Genomic DNA, 23145 nt, shown 5'->3' on the forward strand with positions numbered 1-23145 from the left:
AAGTCATGACGCCAGGTTGTAGTCCAACAGGTTTATTCAAAAATCACAAAATTGCGAACCGCAGCTCCCAAAATGATGAAGGAGCAGCGCTCCAAAAGCTTGCAATTTCAACTAAACTTGTTGGACTATAACCTGGTGTCGTGTGACTCCTGATTATGTCTACTCGAATCCAACACCAGCACCTCCATCTCAATATAGCTAGTTTGCAACGACGCAAAAAACAAACTGAAGTTAACAGAAATGTATTCAAAACAACCAAATTTGTCAGGAATGGAGTATTTACGACCGAAATAGAAGGAGGGAAGCAAAGTGAGATAGAAGGAGATGGTTGATGCGGTTGTGTATAAGAATCAAAACTGAAGCAGGTATGGGAACAACAAGACAGCAGAAATAAAACTAGCCGTTTCTGGGAAAAGAAATAAGATGAGAAAATAAATTATTCTTTTTATAAGACACATACTGGGTGAGAGCTCTAGCAAATAAACCTGTGTGGTTAATACTGAAGTGACTTCACCAAGTTAAAAAACTGTACATGGAAACAAATTCTTCTGAATTCCTCTTGAACCAAACTGAGCAATCTTTACAATTGTGAGAAAATGTAAGGATGATCCCTACTGTGATTCACCAGCCTTTAAATGTGCAGGTTTTGAGAACATCCTCTCAACAAAGGTAGACAGGTGACAAAATTAATCATCAACTCAAATGTGTCATCTCAACTTCTTCAGCTAACCAAGGGAAATAGCATTTGTGGACAAACAATTCAAAGCCAAGACAAAAAGCCATGATTTACCAGACAGCATTTCAGGAGGGTGGCATTTACATTGCACAGGCTGGGCACAAGCTTGTTGGACATGTTCTCCTCCCTTCCCCCAGAACAATGACCTCTCTAATGAGTGCTGAGCATCAGGTTATTGTGTCCATAACTGTCACCAACCTCATCTCACCTGGGGATGTCCCAAGGTACCCTCCCAGCTCACAGTTCCCAATCCTATACAGCCCACTTCTACCTTATTCCCTAAATCCACAAACAGAACTGTCCAGACCCACAGTTTCTGCTTGTTCCAGCCCCCACAGAATTTAATTCTTCTCAACTGTATTTTTCCTTCCCCTGTCCAGTCCCTCCCCACTTACATCCGTAAATCTTCTGATGCTTTACAAAGTTTCAAAATTCCCATCTGGCAGGCAACATTGCCTCCTCTTCACCAGCAATGTGCAATCCCTGTATACATCCATCCCCCAATCAGGATGTTCTCAAGGCTCTCCACCTCTTCCTAGCAAGAACTCCTGCACCGTGCACAACCACAACCACAACCACCCTCCTCCATCTAGGGAAAGTAGGTATCACTTTGAACAAGTTCTCCTTTAACTCCTCTCAGAAATTCCATCTATTCCCTCAACCAAGGATTCCCTGCTACTGTGGTCGACAGGGCCCTTAGCCATGTCCGACCCATCTCCCACACTTCCGCCATCACTCCTTCTCTTCACTTCCAGAGTAATAATAGGGTCTGTCTGGTCCTCACTTACCACAATGCCAGCCTCTGCATCCAAAGAACTATAATTCGCCATTTCCATCAACTCCAACAGGATGACGCAATCAGATACATATTCCACCTGTCAGCATTCCACAGGGACTGTTCACTCCAAGACACTCTGGTACACTCCTCCTTCATTCCCAATATCTCCTCATACTCCCACAGTATCTTCCCACAAAATCATAGGTATGATACCTGCCTTTTTACCTCCTGCCTCCCAACAATCCAAGGACCCCCTGACATATCTTCCAGGTGAAGTAGTGATTACTTGTATTTCACTCATTCCAGTCTACTGTATTCACTGGTCACAATGTGGTACCCTTTACAATGGGGAGACAAAACACTTTGCAGAACACTTCCATTCTGTTCACAAAAATGTCCCCAAACTTCCAGCTCACTTCAAGGCACCATGTTCCCTATACAACATTTCTGTTATAAAGCCAATGCAATGCTCCAGCGATCCTCAACGCAAGCTCAAAAAACATCTTACTTTCCAAATGGGGACACTTGCAACTTCTATGACTCAAACTGAGTTCAATAACTTTAGAGCCTGATTCCAGCTTTTTATTCACCGAATACTTTATCCTGTTATGCCTTTCCCACAAAATTCTGGGCTCATTATCACATATGGGTTATATTCTACTCAGTGAATCCATTTTTTCACTTTTAGATCTCATTATCCCTTGTACAATTTTTCTTCTGTCCTGGCCTGCATCCATAATCTCCTCATTTACTAACCCCTTTCATATGTCTCTCTCTTTGGGCTCCATCTCTGCCTATCCACTCACATCCTAACTCCATTCTCTCCATGAATCCTCACCTTGCACACTTCAACCTCAGCATGAGCACCAATTTTGCCTTGTTGATAGCAGCAGTTCTGATGAAGAGTCACTCGATTCAAAATGTTAATTCTTCTTTCGTCCGACAGGTAATGTTGGACCTGCTGAGTTTCTCCAGCAATTTCTGTTATGCTTCAGCCTAAAATCGGCAAACAATCTAGTCCACAGTACAGGTGCCAATATCCCAAATCAATCTTAGAGTCACAAATTCGACTCTGACCTTATTTATCCTACATCAATTTGATCTTATCTGCTCATACTGAGCAGAGCCTCTTTCTCAGTGTTATTTATGTCAAGGACCACGATAACACGATCCATAATCTCCTACTCCAAGTTTCTCTCCAAACCCTAGAAGTACTTAATTTTGGCACTGGGGAACTAACACAGCTTTTAAGACTCATGATCTCGGAGGCAGAGAGCAGTGTCTACCCCCCAAAGTTGCTATCTATAACTGCAACTATTGGGTCCTCCCACTTGAATAAGTTATTTTAAAAAATTATTCATGAGATGAAGGCATAGCTGGATAGGCCAGCATTTATTCTTATTCCTAACAGCAATTAAGGCTCAACAACATGGCTGTGCAACTGGCGTCACATGTAGGCCAAACTAGGTAAGGATGGTAGTCTCCTTCCCTGAAGGACATATTGCACCATGATGTGATGATCAGTCTGGTCATTCTCCTTGCATTCCCTGCTCTTGTTCACTCAAGCAGAAAGCATTTCAAATTTGTCAGATAATTGCTGCTCCATTGCTACCTCTGGATCTACCTACCTGCCTTTCTTAGTCACAATAACTGTTTACAAACAAGGAGCCAATTACATAGATATGAATACAAGGTTGGTTACAGTTAAGTGAGTCAACAAACTAAGAACTTCGGTGATTAAAAGAAGGGAAGTATCTGTAGAAACAAGACAAAATATTCAAAAATATATCCTAAGAAAGAAGTTGAGTGAGACAGATCCACAGCTTACTAACGGGATTAAGGATAGTATCATTTTATTTCTTAAAAAATTGCTTGTAATTTTGCAAAGAATAGGGAAAGCCTGTAGATTTGGAATGTTTTAGTTGCGAGCAGAAGGCCACCAAAAAGTTGACGTAAAGAGAAGTAGAAATCAACAGTAAATTAGGCAGTGATACAGAAAATAGTTAGTAAGTGATTTACAAGAAGCAGAGACAGAATACGTTGTAGTCAGAATGAGAAAATGTCAAAAACATGGAACAAGTATACTTAACACAATTTTACAGAGAAAACAAACAGGCCAGATATCAGAAAACAGTCGAGGAGCTGATAGGAATGAGAAAATTAATTGGTACAGGCAGGGAACAAATACTCAGGGAAGCTCAAGGAATTAAACTCCAACAAATCTCCAGGAAGAGACATCTTGTCAAATTGTTTCATCTTGCACTCATCAGGACAATTCACAATACCACCAACAGAAAGGAAAAGTCAATAATCATACAGTATGGGAGGAGAGAGCTGCAAACCACTTGTCTCCTCTCATGCAGTCAAAATATAAAAGACAAAAACTACAGAAATGGTGGGTGCTATGATTTTCCAAATGTCCCTTGATTCTGGGATGTTCCTATCAAGTTTGAAGTTAGCTAGCACAACAGTGCTTTTCAAGAAAGCAAGAGAGGAAAAAAAACTTCAGCAACAACAAGTTTGTGCATGGTAGACTGGTTAGCAAGGTTAGATCACACGGTATTCAGGGAGAGATACCAATTTGGATGCAAATTGGCTTGAAGGTAGGAGGCAGAGGGTAGCAGTGGAGGGTTGCTTTTTGAATCAGAGGCCTGTGTCCAGTGGTGTACTGCAAGGATCGGTGCTGAGTCCACTACTTTTTGTCATTTATATAAGTGACTTGGATGTGAACATAGGAGGTACGGTTAGTAAGTTTGCAGAGGGCATTAAAATTGACAGTGTAGTAGACAACAAAGATGGTTATCTCAGAGTACAAAGGGACTTTGATCAGATGGGCAAATAGGCCGAGGAGTGGCAGTGGATGTCAAGTCAGGGCAGGGCTTATACACTTCGTGGCAAGGTCCTGGGGAGTGCTGCCATCAAGATTCATAATTCCTTGAAAGTGGAGTCACATGCAGACAACAATGAAGGTGGTATTTGGTACACTTGCTTTTACTGATCAGTGCATTGAGTACAGGAGGTCATGTTGTGGCTGTACAGGACATTGATAGGCTACTTTTGGAATACTGTGTTCAATTCCGGTCTCCCTGCTACAGGAAAGCTATTGTTAAACTTGAAAGGGTTCAGAGAAGATATAGAAGAATGTTGCCAGGGTTGGAGAGTTTGAGCTATAGGGAGAAGCTGAACAGGCTAGGGCTATTTTCCTTGGAGCTTCAGAGACTGAGGGAGTACTTTGTAGAAGTTCATAAGGTCATGAGGGGCATGGATAGGGTGAATAGCCAAGGTCTTATCCCCAGGGTGGGGGAGTCCAAAACTAAAGGGCTTACGTTTAAAGGGACCTAAGGGGCAACAGTTTCACACTGATGGTAGTGTGTGTATGGAACGAGCTGCCAGAGGTGGTGAACGCTGGTATAATTACAACGTTTTAAAGGCATTTGGATGGGTACATGAATTTGGGGCGGCACGTTGGCTCAGTGGTTAGCACTGCTGCCTCATAGCGTCAGGGACCCAGGTTTGATTCCACCCATGGGTGGCCTGTGTGGAGTTTGCATGTTCTCCCCATGCCTGCGAGGGATTCCTCCGGGTGCTCTGGTTTCATCCCACGGTCCAAAGATGTGCAAGCTAGGTGAATTGGCTGTGCTAAATTGCCCATAGTGTTCAGGGATTGTAGATTAGGTGGGTTATAGGGAGATGGGTTTGCGTGGGATGCTCCAAGGGTCAGTGTGGACTTGTTGGGCCGAACGGCCTGTTTCCACACTGTAGGATTCTATGATTCGCAAGGGTTTTAGAGGGATGCTGGCAAATGGGACGAGATTAATTTAGAATGTCTAGTTAGCATGGACAAATTGGATGAAGGGATCTGTTTCCACGATCTATTCAACAGTTCAGTTCACCTGATATTAGTTATCAGGAAAATATGGAAATTTATTATTTAGGAAATCTAGAAATAGGTTTAGAAAAGCACTGTATAATTAGAACAAAGTCAACATGGTTTTATTAATGGGAAATACTGTTCTGACAAATTTTGTGGGGTTTTTTGAGGATGTAACTAGTAGGGTAGGTAAAAGGAACAGGTTGATATCTTTGGATTTCCAAAAAAGCATTTCATAAGATCCCCACAAAGGTTCATGGGGTTGTGGATGATATATTAGGATGAACAGAAGACTGATTAACAAATAGTGCTAGTGAGGTGAGGAATAGGGAGCGAGAGCAGTTGAACACGTGGCTGCAGGGATGGTGCAGGAGGGAGGGTTTCAGATGCCTGGATAATTGGTTCATTCTGGGTTAGGTGGGACCTCTGCAACAGGGATGGTCTACACCTGAACTGGAGGGGTACCAATATCCTGGGGGGGGGGGGGGGGGGAAATTTGCTAATGCTCTTCAGGAGGGTTTAAACTGATTCAGCAGGGGGATGGGAACCTGAAATGTAGCTCCAGTGTCCAGTAAGTTGAGAGTAGTGAAGTCTCAAATAAGGCTTCAAAGTCACTGGAGTGTACCGGCTGGCAGGAAGATGGTTTGAAGTGTGTCTACTTTAACGCCAGGAGCATCCAGAATAAGATGGGTGAACTTGCAGCATGGATTGGTACCTGGGACTTCGATGTTGTGGCCATCTCAGAGAAATGGATAGAGCAAGGACAGGAATGGTTGCTGCAGGTTCCAGGGTTTAGGTGTTTCAGTAAGATCAGGGAAGGTGGTAAAAGAGGGGGAGGTATGGCATTATTAGTCAAGGACAGTATTACCACGGCAGAAAGGACATTTCATGAGGACTCATCTACTGAGGTAACATGGGCTGAGGCTAGAAACAGGAAAGGAGAGGTCACCCTGTTGGGAGTCTTCTATAGGACTCCAAGAAGTTCCAGAGATGTAGAGAAAAGGATTGCCAAAATGATTCTGGACAGGAGCGATGGTAACAGGGTAGTTGATTTTACCTTTCCAAATATTGACTGGAAATGCTATAGGTTGAGTACATTAGATGGATCAGTTTTTGTCCAATGTGTGCAGGATAGTTTCCTGACACAGTATGTGGATAGGCCAACAAGAGGTGAGGCCACTTTGGATTTGGTTCTGGGTAATGAACCAGGCCAGGCATTAGATTTGGAGATGGGTGTGCACTTCGGTGATAGTGACCACAGTTTGATTACGTTTACTTAAGCGATGGAAAGAGATAGGTATATACCGGAGGGCAAGAGTTATAGTTGGGGGAAAGGTAATTACGAGGCGATTAGGCAAGATTTAGGATGCAGAGGATGGAGAAGGAAACTGCGGGGGTTGGGCACCACTGAAATGTGGAGCTTGATTAAGGAACAGTCAATGCATGTCCGTGATAAGGATGTACCTTTCAGGCGGGGAGGAAGTGGTCAAGCAAGGAAACCAACTAAAGAAGTTGAAACTCTTGTCAAGAGGAAGAGGGAGACTTATGTAAAGATGAAGCATGAAGCTCAGTTAGGGCGCTTGAGAATTACAAGTTAGCCAGGAAGGACCTAAAGAAAGAGCTAAGAAGAGCCAGGAAGGGACATGAGGTAGGATCAAGGAAAACCCTAAAGCTTTCTATAGGTATGTCAGGAACAAAAGAATGACTAGAGTCAGATTAGGGCCAGTCAAGGACAGTAGTGGGAAGCTGTGCATTGAGTCCAAAGAGATAGCAGAGGTGTTAAATGAATATTTTTCATCAGTATTCACACAGGAAGAAGACAATGTTGTCGAAGAGAATACTGAGATACAGGTTATTAGACTAGATGGGATTGAGGTTCACAAGGAAGAGGTGTTAGCAATTCTGAAAGGTGTGAAAATAGATGAGTCCCCTGGGCCGGATGGGATTCATCCTAGGATTCTCTGGGAAGCTAGGGAGGAGACTGCAGAGCCTTTGGCTTTGATCTTTATGTCGTCATTGTCAACAGGAATAGTGCCAGAAGACTGGAGGATAGCAAATGTTGTCCCCTTGTTCAAGAAGGGGAGGAGGGACAATCCCAGTAATTACAGACCAGTAAGCCTTACTTCGGTTGTGGGTAAAGTGTTGGAAAGGATTATAAGAGATAGGATTTATAATAATCTAGAAAGGAATAATTTGATTAGGGATAGTCAACACGGTTTTGTGAAGGGTAGGTCATGACTTACAAACCTTATTGAGTTCTTTGAGAAGGTAACCAAACAGGTGTTGAGGGTAAAGTGGTTGATGTGGTGTTTATGGATTTCAGTAAAGCATTTGATAAGGTTCCCCATGGTAGGTTTTTGCAGAAAATACAGAGGCATGGAATTGAGGGTAATTTAGCTGTTTGAATCAGAAATTGGCTAGCTGGAAGAAGACAGAGGGTGGTGGTTGATGGGAAATGTTCATCCTGGAGTTCAGTTACTGGTGGTGTACCACAAGGATATGTTTTGAGGCCATAAATGACCTGGATGAGGGCGTAGAAGGATGGCTTAGTAAATTTGCAGATGACACAAAAGTTGGTGGTGTTATGGATAGTGTGGATGTCAGAGGTAGGTTCTTTACACAGAGTACTAAGGGCGTTGAATGCCCTGCTTGCAACAGTAGTAGACTTGCCAAGATTAAGGGCATTAAAATGGTCATTTTAAACATCTGGATAATAATGGAATAGTGTAGGTTAGATGGGCTTCAGTTTGGTTTCACAGGTCGGCGCAACATCAAGGGCCGAAGGGCCTGTACTGCGCTGTAGTGTTGTATGTTCTAAAGAGTTGGCATAAATGGGGCATTTTCAAATTCAGAGACTATGACTCAAGTGTTGGCACAAAGATCAGTGCTAGATTTCAGCTACTGACAATATGTTTAAGGACTTAGATAAAAAGACAGAGTAATACATCTACATTCAGTGGTACAAGACTAGGTGGGATTATAACCTTTGAGTAGGATACAAAGAGGCTCCAAACAGATATAGACAAATACACTACAGGTAACAAATGGAGTGTAATGATGGAACTCAAGTTATGTACTTTAGTTGCAAGAACAGAAATGCTGAACATTTTTTTCAGAGTCTTGAAACCTGAAAGTATTCATGTTCATTTCCAGAACCAGGGTCATAGGTTAAGGATATTAAGGTAGGCCATTTATACTGAAATGAGGAGAAATTTCTTCATTTTCTCACAGCTTGTGGCATTTCCTGCCACAGTGGGCAGTTGAGGCCAAAACATTGAATATTTTCAAGAAGGAGTTAGAAACAGTTCCTAAGGCTAAAAGAAATGGAGGGAAAGCAAGAACAGTGTGCGGAGTTGGATGATCAGCCACGATCATACTGAATGGTGGAGAAGGCTCAAAGAGTCAGCTAGTCTACTCTTATTTTCTATGTTACAATGTTCAGAAAGATTTGGGTGTACTCATACACGGAATACAAAGTACAAGCAAGAATGCATTTTTAAATAAATTTTCAGATCATGATAATTATAAAGATCTCATCAACTGTTCAAGAGCATTCATATCTATTTCATTAATTTGTGGCTCTAACACTGCAGGTTAAAGCACTTGCAACAGCCAAAATGGCATCTTTTCAATCTCAGTCATTACTTTATATGGCCTTCTATATCTGGGTTTTACTTCTCAGAGTTTAATGACCCTCCCTAAACCTATTCCACCATCAGTAAAAATTGGTTTAATCAGGTGGCAGTGGGTGGAGATTAGTTAAAGATGGCAGTGGAGATTCACTGCTGCATGTGGGCTCTTACCAAGAGCTCATCTGTTTTAACTTTTGTTTTCCTTCCTTCACAGCATTTCTTACTTTAATCTACTTATCTCCTGTGGAGAAACTGAGCGAGCATAGGGGTCAGTGAGAAAGTGTGAGGGAGAGCAAGATTGTGAGCCCAATGCTGAGTACATTCAAGTCATCATTGGACAAGCATATGGACGTACATGGAATAGTGTAAGTTAGATGGGCTTCAGATCGATATGACAGGTTGGCACAACATTGAGGGCCGAAGGGCCTGTACTGTGCTGTAATGTTCTATGTTCTATATTGAAAGCTCATCTCAGTAATGGTGACCGTGAAACTATGCATTAACATAAAATCCAACTGGATCATCAGTGCCCTACAGGGAATGAAATCTGCTATCCTTATGCAATCTGGCCCACATGATTCCAAACTCACAGTAAGAAGTTGATTCTTAACTGGCCTTTGGAAATGCCTGAGGTAGCTATGCTATTTAGGGAAATGTTTTGAGATTTATTCATTCATGGAATTTGGAAGCCATTGGCTAGGCCAGTGTTTATTACCCAACTCTAACTGCTCTCCAGAAAATGGTGCTGTGCTGCCTTCTTGAACCGCTGCAGTCCATGTGCTGGAGCTGGACCCGTAATGCTATTGCATGGAGGAGTTCCAGGATTTTGACCCAGGAACACTGAGTAAACAATGATATATTTCGAAGTCAAGATAGTGAACAATTTAGAGGGGAACTTGTGGCAGTGCTCTATATCTCAGCTGCCCTAGTTCTTCTAGACGGTAGTGGTCATTGGTTTGGAATGTGCCATTTAAGGAGCCTTGGTGAATTTCTGCAGTGAATCTTGTAGACACACTACTGTTACTGAGCAGAAGGGGCAGATGTTCTGTAAAGGTGGTGCCAATCAAGCAGGCTGTTTTGTCCTGTGTCGTGTCAAGCTTTGAATATTATTTAAACTGAATTCTTCCAGGCAAGAGGGAAGTATTCGACTACACTCCTGATTTGTGCTTTGTCGATGGAGGACATGCTTTAGGGAGTCAGGAGGAGAGTTACATGCTGCAGGATTCCCAGCTTCTGACATGTCCATGTGTAGACACAGTATTTACATCCACACTCCCCACTAGCCCCAAAGAAGAACAAAGAAAGAACAAAGAAAATTACAGCACAGGAACAGGCCCTTCGGCCATCGAAGCCTGCGCCAATCCAGATCCTCTACCTAAACCTGTTGCCTATTTTCCAATCACTCTGCCCCCTGCCCATTCATGTATCTGTCTAGATACATCTTAAATGACGCTATTGTGCCTACCTCTACCACCTCCGCTGGCAACGCGTACCAGGCACCCACCATCCTCTGCATTAGAAACTTTCCACATATATCTCCCTTAAACTTTTCCCCCTCACCTTGAAATCGTCACTCCTAGTAATGGAGTTCCCCACTCTGTTGAAAAGCTTCTTGCTATCCACCCTGTCTATACCTCTCATGATTTTGTAGACCTCAATCAGGTCCCCCCTCAAACTTCGTCTTTCTAATGTAAATAATCCTAATCTACTCAACTTTTCTTCATAGCTAGCACCCTTCATACCAGGCAACATCCTAGTGAACACGCTCTGCACCCTCTCCAAAGCATCCACATCCTTTTGGTAATGTGGCAACCAGAACTGTACACAGTATTCCAAATGTGGTCAAACCAAAGTCCTGTACAACTGTAACATGACCTGCCAACTCTTGTACTCAGTAGCCCTTCCGATGAATGAAAGTTTACCACCCCTGGCACTTTTCCCTGCAACTGCAGGAAGTGCTACACCTGCCCCTACACCTCCCCAATCGACTCGATCCCAGGCCTCAAGAAAACCTTCCACATTAAACAGATGTTCACCTGCACATTTGCTAATGTGGCATGTTGTATCTGCTGTTCCTGGTATGGTCTCCTCTACATCAGGGAAACCAAGCAGAGGCTTGGAGACTGTTTTGTGGAGCACCTACGCTCGGTTCATGACAAACGACAACACCTACCAGTCGTGAACCACTTCAACTCCCCCTCCCACTCCTTGGACGACATGATCATCCTGGGCCTCCTTCAATGCAACAACTATGCCACCCAATGGCTGGAGGAACAGCACCTCATATTCCGCTTGGGAACCCTGCAGACCGATGGTCTCAATGTGGACTTCACCATGTTCAAAATCTCCTCACGCACGACCTCATGCCAAGACCAACCCATCTCCTTGACCTATCTGTCTTTTCTCCCATCTATCTGCTCCTCTCACATCATTGACTAATCCCACCCCCATTTCCTACTTACTAGCTGCATCCCCGCCTCCTTGACCTGTGTCTTCCCTCCCACCTATCCGCCCTTCCCTCCTCACTGAACAACCCCCACCCCGACTCCCTACCTACACTCACCTTTACTGGTTTCATTCCCACCTCCTTGACCTGTCCGTCTTCTCTCCACCTATCTGTTCCTCTATCCACCTTCGATCATCGCCTTCCCCTCTCTCTAATTATTTTAGAGCCCACTTCCCCTCCCCCATTTCTGAAGAAGGGTCCAGACCTGAAATGTCAGCTTTCCTGCTCCTCTGATGCTGTCTGGCCTGCTGTGTTCATCCAGCTCTACGCCTTGTTATCTCAAACTCCAGCATCAACAGTTCCTACTGTCTCTGACTTTTACAACAAGTCCAGTTTAGTTTCTAATCAATTATAAACTCCATGTCTTGATTGTATGGGATTCAATGACGGCAATGAATGATTGAATATTGGTTAGATTCTCTCTTGTTGGAGACAGCCATTACCTGGCATTTGTGTGGCCAACAGTCCATATGCCTCCCCCATTACTCACTGAACTTTATCGTTAGCTTCTGATTCATCCACAGGGGTCTCCAAATCCCTCTGTTTCAGTTTTCTGCATGCTTTTCCTATTTAAATAATTTTCAGCTCATCTATTCTTCCAGCTGAAATGCATCTGCAAGGTATTTTCCCATTCACTTAACCAACTTCCTTCTGTAGATTCTGTCATCCACACTACATATTTTCCCACCTATTCTGTATCAGCAGAATATCTGGCAAGAGCAGATTCAGTTCCATCATCCAAATCATTTACATATACTGTATATAATTGAGGCACCAGCACAGATTCCTGTGACACTCCATCCTGAAAATGCCCTCCTTTATTTCAATTATTATTATTAGCTAATCCTCTTTTCATGCTAATATATAAAAAGGTAAAGTCTCTATTAGATTAGATTCCCTACAGTGTGGAAACAGGCCCTTCGGCCCAACAAGTTCACACCGCCCCTTGGAGCATCCCACCCAAACCCATCCCCCCATAACCCACATACCCCTGAACACTCCAGGGAATTCAGCATGGCCAATCTACCCAGCCTGCACACCTTTGGACTATGGGAGGAAACTGGAGCACCCGGAGGAAACACACACAGACAGGGGGAGAATGTGCAAACCCCACACAGACAGTTGCCCGAGGCCGGAATCAAACCCGGGCCCCTGGTGCTGTGAGGCTGCAGTGCTAACCACTAAGCCACCATGCCACCGGGCTGCTCTCTCATTACAGATAGATGACTGATGGTGGTTTTAACTGGAGGTCATTACACCTAAGGTGAAGAGAAGAGTTTCAGGAGAATCTTTCATGGTAACCTTAGCAGGAATTAACAGGAATTAAACCGATACTGCTGACATTGCTCTGCATCATAAACCAGCTTTTCAGCCAACTGAGCTAGCTAACCCCTGTTAACATACTACCCCCCAACACTTTGATGTCTAAAACAGTGTCCCTTAGTTCCAGACTGACTTATTGTGGAAATGTGCATCCTTTCCATATTCAGGATGTTATACACTTCAATCAATTTAACCCTCATGCTTCTAAGCTCTGGAGGAATAAAAGGTCCAGCCTGTCAACCAATCTTCATAGTGCAACCCATTAATTCCAAGCATTATTCTGTTAAAACTTCTGAACTACCTGCTATGCATTCACACCCTCTCAAAGTAGAAGACTAAATCTGTGGACTGTATTCAAGATATTGCCTGCTTAACATTCTTACAATTGTTTAATTCCTTTCATATTAAAGCAAAGCATCCCATTAGCCTTCTTGATTATGTGCAGTACCTATAGGCCAACCTTGTATCTTCTGCACCAGAACATGCATAGCCTTTTTCACTTCAACTCTGCAGTCATTCCTCATTTAAGTAATATTCTGCTTTTACATTCTTCCTGCCAAAGTGAACAACTTCATACTTTCCCACATTATACTCCAATGTGCAGGCTTTTGTCAATTCACTTAATCTACTGGCATTCATCTGCAACTTCTTTGGATATTTTCTAATCCACTTGCTCACAGGTGTTATTACAAACCTCTAGAGGGACCTGAACAATAATATGAAAAGTAAAGCTGCCATTCACAAATTTTCTATCCACACAAATCATGGCTCTAACATACACTTATCCACAATTTTCAGAATAGCAACTGATTAAAACTTGGGAAGAAGTCAAAAAATTTAAACAGCGCTTAAATGAAGGTTAAAGAACTGACAATCAAAACAGGTCATGCCTAATGAACTTATTTCCTGGACTAGAAATTGTACATGTGCAAATGTCAACTGTCTTTGTGCTTAACAGAGTGCATTCACTGCTGTTAGCGTAATTGCATTCTGAACAGCCTTACAAAGGGTTGTTCTGAAATATTTCATATACTTAAGTAACCAATTTTTCCAGTAAGATCTTGGAAAAAATTAGCTTTTACTGTACATGGAATGGATCAAATGCTTGGACAGGAACCTAGACAATTCACTCCCATCACAAAACATACATCAGTTGTGAGGTTTTCCCCAAGAACTGTGCGACAAAACAGACACTATATAATAAATCATTTTTCATGAATTTGGATTCCTGAACTGTAACATTTTCAGGCAGTAAAGATAAAGAATGCTACACTGAATAAGCTTAATACACAATCTCTAACATGAAATGGGATGAACAATTTACCAACTTACAACGCCTTGACAATTGGGAGTATATTGGGAATTTTCTGATTCGGTCTTAGTTACAGCACAAATTTCAACTTATTCAATGTGGATTGAACATACTTTATTTGTTTCAAATAGCAGAGAATCAACAGATTCATTTCTCAGACAGTCCACCATTTTTTAAAAGCCACAACATTTAACAACGTGTTGTGACATCGTGGACTGTGTCATATGAAAAGAAATCACATCTCACTTCATTTTACGATGGACCCTATTTGAGCTCTACTGTCTCTTATCCATCTCACTGCATACCACAGAAACACTGAAATAAAGAAGATGACAGTAGGCCATTCAGCCCTTCTACCCTGCTCCACCATTCAGTAAGATCATAACTGTACCCAGTTCTCATTTTTTCCCAATGCCCTTTTGATCTCTCTCACCCTAAGAAAGACAGGGAATAGGGATAGTCTTGGGAATTACAGGCCGGTCAGTCTTATTTCTGTGGTGGGAAAATTATTGGAGACGATTCTGAGAAATAGTATTTACGATTATTTGGAAAAGCAGTTTGATTAGAAATAGTCAGCATGGCTTTCAGAGGGGCAGGTCATGCCTCACAAGCCTTATTGAATTCTTTGAGGATGTGACAAAACACATTGATGAAGGTCGAGCAGTGGATGTGGTGTATATGGATTTTAGCAAGGCATTTGATAAGGTTCCCCATGGCAAGATCATTCAGAAAGTAAGGAAGCATGGGATTCAGGGAAATTTGGCTGTCTGGATACAGAATTGGCTGTCCAAAAGAAGACAGAGGGTGGTAGTAGATGGAAAGTATTCAGCCTGGAGCTTGGTGACCAGTGATGTTCTGCAGGGATCTTTTCTGGGACCTGTGCTCTTCGTGATCTTTCTAACGACTTAGATAAGGAAGTGGAAGGGTGGGTTAGTAAGTCTGCTGATGACTAAAAGGTTAGTGAAGTTGTGGGTAGTGTGGAGGATTGTTGTAGATTGCAAAGGCGCAGTGACAGGATGCAGAGCTGGGCAAAGAAGTGGCAGATGGAATTCAACCCAGAAAAGTGTGAAGTGATTCATTTTGGAAGGCTGAATTTCAATGCCGAATACAAGGTTAATGATAGGAGTCTTGGCAGTGTGGAAGAACAGAAGGATCTTGGGGTCCATGTCCACAGATCCCTCAAAGTTGTTACCCAAGTTGATAGGATTGTTAAGAAGGTATATGGTGTGTTGGCTTTCACTGGCAAGGGGATTGAGTTTAAGAGCTGCAAGATTATGCTGCAGCTTTATAAAGCACTGGTAAGACCACATTTGGAATATTGTGTTCAGTTCAGGTTGTCTCATTACGGGAAGGTTGTGGAAGTTTTAGAGATGGTGGAGAGGAATGGGGTTACCGAAGCTACTGTTCAATCCATAGGAAGTGTTCAGAGATTACAGAATCTTGAAAGATGACCATCAAGTACTTCTAGGGCAACTTCCTGAAATATTCTGGGATGGAGAATATTGGGCCCTGGGATTTATCAACCTTTAGTCACATCAATTTTGCTACTATAACTAATTTCCTCCCCATCAACAGATCCTGTTGCCCAATATTTTTGGAATATTATTGGGTCCTTTGTGAAGCCAGATCCAAAATATGCACTTAATTGGTCCACCACTTTTTGTGCTCCATTATAACTTCCCCTGTTTCTGACTGTAAGATAGTTGTCCTAACTAATCTCATTCTCTTCACGTACTTATAGAAGTTTTCAAATTCAGTCTTTATGCTGCCCACAAGTTTACTCTCTCACTTTATCTGCTCCTTCTTTGCTGTGTTCTAAATTGTTCCTAATCTTCAAGTCTGCTGCTTTATTTTTTGGTAATTTGTAATCCTCTTCCTTGGATCCAATACCACTCCTAATTTCCTTCATTAGACATTATTTTTTCTGACAGGAATGAATGAATGACTGTTGCAGCTCCTTTGCCATTGCCTATTCACTGTCACCTCTTTAAGAAACATTCCCCAATTTATCACAGCCATTTTGCATCTCAGTTTCCTTTATTCAAATTCAGATTCAGACCCTCTTCTCAAAATCAACCACACTACTCTCCATAAATGAAGACTTCTCTTAATGAAGAAATCTACCATATTATGGACACTTCCCCAAAGAAGCTTGCACAACTGGAATGCCCATTATTTCTCTCTCATTATTCAACACTCAGTCTAAGATGGCCTGTTCTCTAGTTTGTTCCTCGACATATTGAGCCAGGAAACCATTCTATACACACTCCAGGAATTCTTCCTCTTACGGTTTGCCACTGATTTATTCAATCTACATTCAAATGAAAGTCACCCATAATTACAGCTATATCTTTAATGAGTTTCCAGCACTCAAAATAGCTTTGAGTTATGTGTTCACTGTGTTTTCATTTCCTTCTGACAAAAAAAAACCACTCTCTTTCTGCAGGTCTCTAACACCTTAGCAGTTTGCTTTCTCTGATGTATCGAATGTCTATCCTTGTCTTCTTTCAAGCTGTTTATATAGTTAGATGCTGCATGATGTACACTAGTTTGGAGAAGAAGGGATAAGCAAAAAGGAAGTGAAAAGAGACAGATAGCGAGAGATGAAAAGCAAACAGAAGATGGAGAGGAGGAGAAAGGTGCCTGTGATAAAAAACAGCATTGTAAGCCCAGAAGGAAAAGAAAAAATGATTAAACGGATTTTAAGATGTAATATGGGTTGTATTAGCTTTGCACAGTCTGGCTTTGAAAGGCAGATATGTGGAGGGAATGGATTGATGAGGGAGAATCAAGGGAGAATAAGAAGATTAGAACATGGGACCTTGGAAGAAAGAAAAGATGCTGCCAATTAGCTAAGAGTAGGGATATATTACCTCTGATTTAGGGTTTAGTGGAGATGGGGGAGGGGGGAAGGTATGATCATGAGGCAGTGGGAAGACTTGTGAATAATGGGTTTCCAAAGTTTTAGGCAGAGAACTGAAATTAATTCTTCAAGCCATGAATTTGGGGTATAGAATGGAAGCTATGAAATAGGACAAAAGGGGTAGGAAATAGGAATGAATAAACCAGGCCTAAGTTATAAAATAAGGTCTGCGTGCAGATTAGTTCAAATGCATAATGTGAATACATATACAAATGTAGCAACAGAGTGAAGAGAGATAGTCACAAATTTGAAAGGGTTGAGAAATGGCAGGATCAGCACTTGAATGTCACTTGAAAGTGGGCATTTACTATATGCAAATAACACCAAAAATATCAAAAGAAGTTGCTGTTTACAGTAAGGCTAAGAAAAGGGGTCGAGGTCCAAATTTTAGAACTTCAATGAGAAGCTACAGCTTTTAAATGGCAATCATTACTTGATTAAGTTATCAGAATCCTTTTCATTCATTTTATCATGTAAATACCCAATTGATTATTTTGAAATATAGCAATTTGAATAGTTAGTGACCTGTCAGTTCATTTTTCCTACCAGCCTATATTTGAGAAAATAATTGCCACTTGTCAAGAATGAATTGGCATGCTAATCAACCACATGTTTAAACTTTTACCCAAAGAAGACCACCATCATCCAAGTGCCAAAGAAAACTCATGGAAAGCATCTGAATGACTACCGCCCAGTGGCTCTGTCCTCCATAATCATAAAGTGCTTTAGGATGCTGGTCATGGCACACACCAACGCTAGCTTTTCAGTCTGCCTCAATCCCCTGCAATCTGCCTATTAGATAGACAGGTCCACCGCAAGACACCATTTCATTAGCTCTACACTCATCCTTGGAACACCCAGATAACAAGGGCACTTACATCAGGAGCCTACTCATTGACTACAGCTTCACCTTCAATACCATAACCCCTTCCAGACTAACCTCCAAACTCCATGACCTTGGTTGTACCCTCTACAACTGGATCCTCAGCTTCCGGACACACAAATTACAATCAGTGAAGATAGACAACAACACTGATGCCCTGCAAGGATGCATTCTCAGCCCCCTACTGCACTCCGACTATGTAGCCAGATTCCGAATGAACACCATCTACAAGTTTGCTGACGACACCACCATGGTAGAATGGATATAAAACAATGATGAGTCAGAATACAGGAAGGAGACAGACATAGTGTAATGACAACAACCTGTCTCTCAATGTTGGCAAAACAAAAGAACTGATCACTGAAGTCAGGAAGAAAGGAAGTGAACATGTCCCTATCTATACTAATGGAGCTGAGGTGGAGAGGGTCAGGAATGTTAATAACTGACAATGTGTCCTGGACCTCCCATGTAGGCGTGACAGTCAATAAGGCACAACAATGCCTCTTCTTCCTAGGAGGGTTAGGAAAATCAGCATGTCCAAAAGGACCCTCACCAACTTCTACAGGTGTACCATTGTAAGGATTCTATCTAGTTGCATTACGGTCTGGTACAGCAAAGGCTCTGCCCTGGACCTTAAGAAACTACAGGAAGCCAACCGCCCAGCCATTGACTCCATTTATACTTCTTGCCGTGGCAGAAAGGTTGCCAACAAAGACCTCTCCCACCCTACTAAAGCTCTCTTCAAGTCTCTTCCATCAGGCGGAAGATACAAGTGCTTGAACACATGCACCAACAGGTTCAAGAACAGTTTCTTCTCTGCTGTTATGAGACTGCTGAATGCACCTTTCTAACTTTAAATAATGTTGATCTTGCTAATAGTAATCTTGTTTTGTGCACAACTTTGCATTCCTCTGTCTAAGCACCCTGTCAGCTATATGTCCTTGTTTGCTTATAATCTGCCTGAACTGTTCGCAAAACAAAGTTTTTCACTGTATTTAGATGCATGTGACTACAGTAAATCCAATCAAACCTAACTGATTAATTCTATTCACTTAAAAGTCCACTGAAATATTGGGGTGTTTTTGGCCTTAGGCACAAAATCTTCAGAGTTGGTCTGAAAACTGGAAAGATTAGTGTCTGTAATTTCTGAACACATTAACAAAAGGGCGGCCATCATACTTCAAGGTGGCTACTATTATTAATTTAACATTCATTGTATTCCGAATGTAATTCCAGGCATAGCTTAGAGATCTTTTCTTATAAGATGCTTACAAAAGTATTACTTTACTCCGAAGCTTAAAAACAAACAGTTCAGTTTGCCTGAAATTAAAGCTAGATAAAGGATTATTTTCCTTTGGTTTTGTTCCAAGGTAAGCAGTTGAGAGCTAATCAAAATGCATAATACTTGAAAATATCTCAACTAGCTAATACCTAATCAATTATCCTTCCCTCGGGTAGTTTAAGGCTCATCCAAACTAACCAATAATTCATTGCAATTGTATGCATCTATAAATTATTTGAAGATAAAAATTCTCCCCCAAGAACATAATATCCATCAAGTATAAGAAAATACAATTTGTTTCTTCAGAATGTAGTCCTCAATTGCACCAATTTACCTGGTCAAGCATCTAACTGCATTTTAAACACAAATACTGTTCCAAACAAACTTGACTATCAGCATTATTTCACATACTCACGACTCTGCAGATTTTCTAATGTCAATACAATCAAGTGTTTGCATCTAACTCATATTTATGCACAGACCCAGGCTGTATGGCTCAGACTGAAACTTTCAAAGGATGTCCCTTGCTAAAATTCTTACACCTATTGGCACTGCAGTTCCAAAACATTATGTTAATAAGGGAGGAAAACTTAATTTATCAAATATTCAATTGACTAAATGTAAATAAAAAGGAATTGAACAACCAACAGCAAATTGATGAATTAAATACTCATTGTTATTTCAAAGTCATTGTATAATTTTAAAGTGTTGTGGTGTAATGATTTTGTTCACATTCTTTCACTGAGAAATGCGCACATAAATTACTTTCCAGGATTAAAGAACTGTTTATATTTTCTCTCCTGTCTGGAGCCACTAGTTCCAGTTGAAAATTTTATGCCATCTGGCTGCTTAGACTTCCGTCAAGCTGACAAACTGAACAATGTAAGGTGAATGCCAAGATAATAAAATGTGAGGCTGGATGAACACAGCAGGCCAAGCAGCATCTCAGGAGCACAAAAGCTGACGTTTCGGGCCTAGACCCTTCATCAGAGAGGGGGATGGGGAGAGGGAACTGGAATAAATAGGGAGAGAGGGGGAGGCGGACCGAAGATGCAGAGTAAAGAAGATAGGTGGAGAGAGTGTAGGTGGGGAGGTAGGGAGGGGATAGGTCAGTCCAGGGAAGACGGACAGGTCAAGGAGGTGGGATGAGGTTAATAGGTAGCTGGGGGTGCGGCTTGGGGTGGGTGAGGGGAAGAACCGGTTAGGGAGGCAGAGACAGGTTGGACTGGTTTTGGGATGCAGTGGGGTGGGGGGGGGGGGGGGGGGGGGGGGGGCGCAGAGCTGGGCTGGTTGTGTGGTGCAGTGGGGGGAGGGGACGAACTGGGCTGGTTTAGGGGTGCAGTAGGAGAAGGGGAGATTTTGAAACTGGTGAAGTCCACATTGATACCATATGGCTGCAGGGTTCCCAGGCGGAATATGAGTTGCTGTTCCTGCAACCTTCGGGTGGCATCATTGTGGCACTGCAGGAGGCCCATGATGGACATGTCCTCTAGAGAATGGGAGGGGGAGTGGAAATGGTTGGCGACTGGGAGGTGCAGTTGTTTGTTGCGGACTGAGCGGAGGTGTTCTGCAAAGCGGTCCCCAAGCCTCCGCTTGGTTTCCCCAATGTAGAGGAAGCCGCACCGGGTGCAGTGGATGCAGTATACCACATTGGCAGATGTGCAGGTGAACCTCTGCTTAATGTGGAATGTCATCTTGGGGCCTGGGATGGGGGTGAGGGAGGAGGTGTGGGGACAAGTGTAGCATTTCCTGCGGTTGCAGGGAAAGGTGCCGGGTGTGGTGGGGTTGGAGGGCAGTGTGGAGCGAACAAGGGAGTCACGGAGAGAGTGGTCTCTCCGGAAAGCTGACAGGGGAGGGGATGGAAAAATGTCTTGGGTGGTGGGGTCGGATTGTAAATGGCGGAAGTGTCGGAGGATAATGCGTTGTATCCGGAGGTTGGTGGGGTGGTGTGTGAGAACGAGGGGGATCCTCTTGGGGCGGTTGTGGCGGGGGCGGGGTGTGAGGGATGTGTTGCGGGAAATGCAGGAGACGCGGTCAAGGGCGTTCTCGATCACTGTGGGGGGAAAGTTGCGGTCCTTGAAGAACTTGGACATCTGGGATGTGCGGGAGTGGAATGTCTTATTGTGGGAGCAGATGCGGCGGAGGAATTGGGAATAGGGGATGGAATTTTTGCAGGAGGGTGGGTGGGAGGAGGTGTATTCCAGGTAGCTGTGGGAGTCGGTGGGCTTGAAATGGACATCAGTTACAAGCTGGTTGCCTGAGATGGAGACTGAGAGGCCCAGGAAGGTGAGGGATGTGCTGGAGATGGCCCAGGTGAACTGAAGGGTGGGGTGGAAGGTGTTGGTGAAGTGGATGAACTGTTCGAGCTCCTCTGGGGAGCAAGAGGCGGCGCCGATACAGTCAATGTACCGGAGGAAGAGGTGGGGTTTGGGGCCTGTGTAGGTGCGGAAGAGGGACTGTTCCACGTAACCTACAAAGAGGCAGGCATAGCTGGGGCCCATATGGGTGCCCATGGCCACCCCCTTAGTCTGTAGGAAGTGGGAGGAGTCAAAAGAGAAGTTGTTGAGTGTGAGGACGAGTTCAGCTAGGCGGATGAGAGTGTCGGTGGAGGGGGACTGGTCGGGCCTGCGGGACAGGAAGAAGCGGAGGGCCATGAGGCCATCTCCATGCGGAATGCAGGTGTACAGGGACTGGACGTCCATGGTGAATATGAGGTGTTGGGGGCCAGGGAATTGGAAGTCCTGGAGGAGGTGGAGGGCATGGGTGGTGTCACGGACGTAGGTGGGGAGTTCCTGGACCAAAGGGGAGAAAATGGAGTCCAGATAGGTGGAGATGAGTTCGGTGGGGCAGGAGCAGGCTGAGACGATGGGTCGACCAGGGCAGGCAGGTTTGTGGATTTTGGGAAGAAGATAGAAACGGGCCATGCGGGGTTGGGAAGAAGATAGAAACCTGCATTTCCTGCAACGCCCTTGACCGCGTCTCCTGCATTTCCCGCAACACATCCCTCACACCCCGCCCCCGCCACAACCGCCCCAAGAGGATCCCCCTCGTTCTCACACACCACCCCACCAACCTCCGGATACAACGCATTATCCTCCGACACTTCCGCCATTTACAATCCGACCCCACCACCCAAGACATTTTTCCATCCCCTCCCCTGTCAGCTTTCCGGAGAGACCACTCTCTCCGTGACTCCCTTGTTCGCTCCACACTGCCCTCCAACCCCACCACACCCGGCACCTTTCCCTGCAACCGCAGGAAATGCTACACTTGTCCCCACACCTCCATCCCAGGCCCCAAGATGACATTCCACATTAAGCAGAGGTTCACCTGCACATCTGCCAATGTGGTATACTGCATCCACTGCACCCAGTGCGGCTTCCTCTACATTGGGGAAACCAAGCGGAGGCTTGGGGACCGCTTTGCAGAACACCTCCGCTCAGTCCGCAACAAACAACTGCACCTCCCAGTCGCAAACCACTCCCCCTCCCATTCTCTAGAGGACATGTCCATCATGGGCCTCCTGCAGTGCCACAATGATGCCACCCGAAGGTTGCAGGAACAGCAACTCATTCCGCCTGGGAACCCTGCAGCCATATGGTATCAATGTGGACTTCACCAGTTTCAAAATCTCCCCTTCTCCTACTGCACCCCTAAACCAGCCCAGTTCGTCCCCTCCCCCCACTGCATCCCAAAACCAGTCCAACCTGTCTCTGCCTCCCTAACCGGTTCTTCCTCTCACCCATCCCTTCCTCCCACCCCAAGCCGCACCCCCAGCTACCTATTAACCTCATCCCACCTCCTTGACCTGTCCGTCTTCCCTGGACTGACCTATCCCCTCCCTACCTCCCCACCTACACACTCTCCACCTATCTTCTTTACTCTCCATCTTCGGTCCG

At 43.8% G+C, this 23145-nt stretch overlaps 1 protein-coding gene across 1 annotated transcript in view; it reads right to left on the reverse strand.

Moving 5' to 3' along the window:
- smap1 (small ArfGAP 1) overlaps window positions 1-23145 on the reverse strand; it is a 207346-nt gene that overhangs the window by 120276 nt on the left and 63925 nt on the right.

Source organism: Stegostoma tigrinum, chromosome 4 (assembly GCF_030684315.1).
Source record: "Stegostoma tigrinum isolate sSteTig4 chromosome 4, sSteTig4.hap1, whole genome shotgun sequence".
In the NCBI taxonomy this organism is placed as follows: domain Eukaryota; kingdom Metazoa; phylum Chordata; class Chondrichthyes; order Orectolobiformes; family Stegostomatidae; genus Stegostoma; species Stegostoma tigrinum.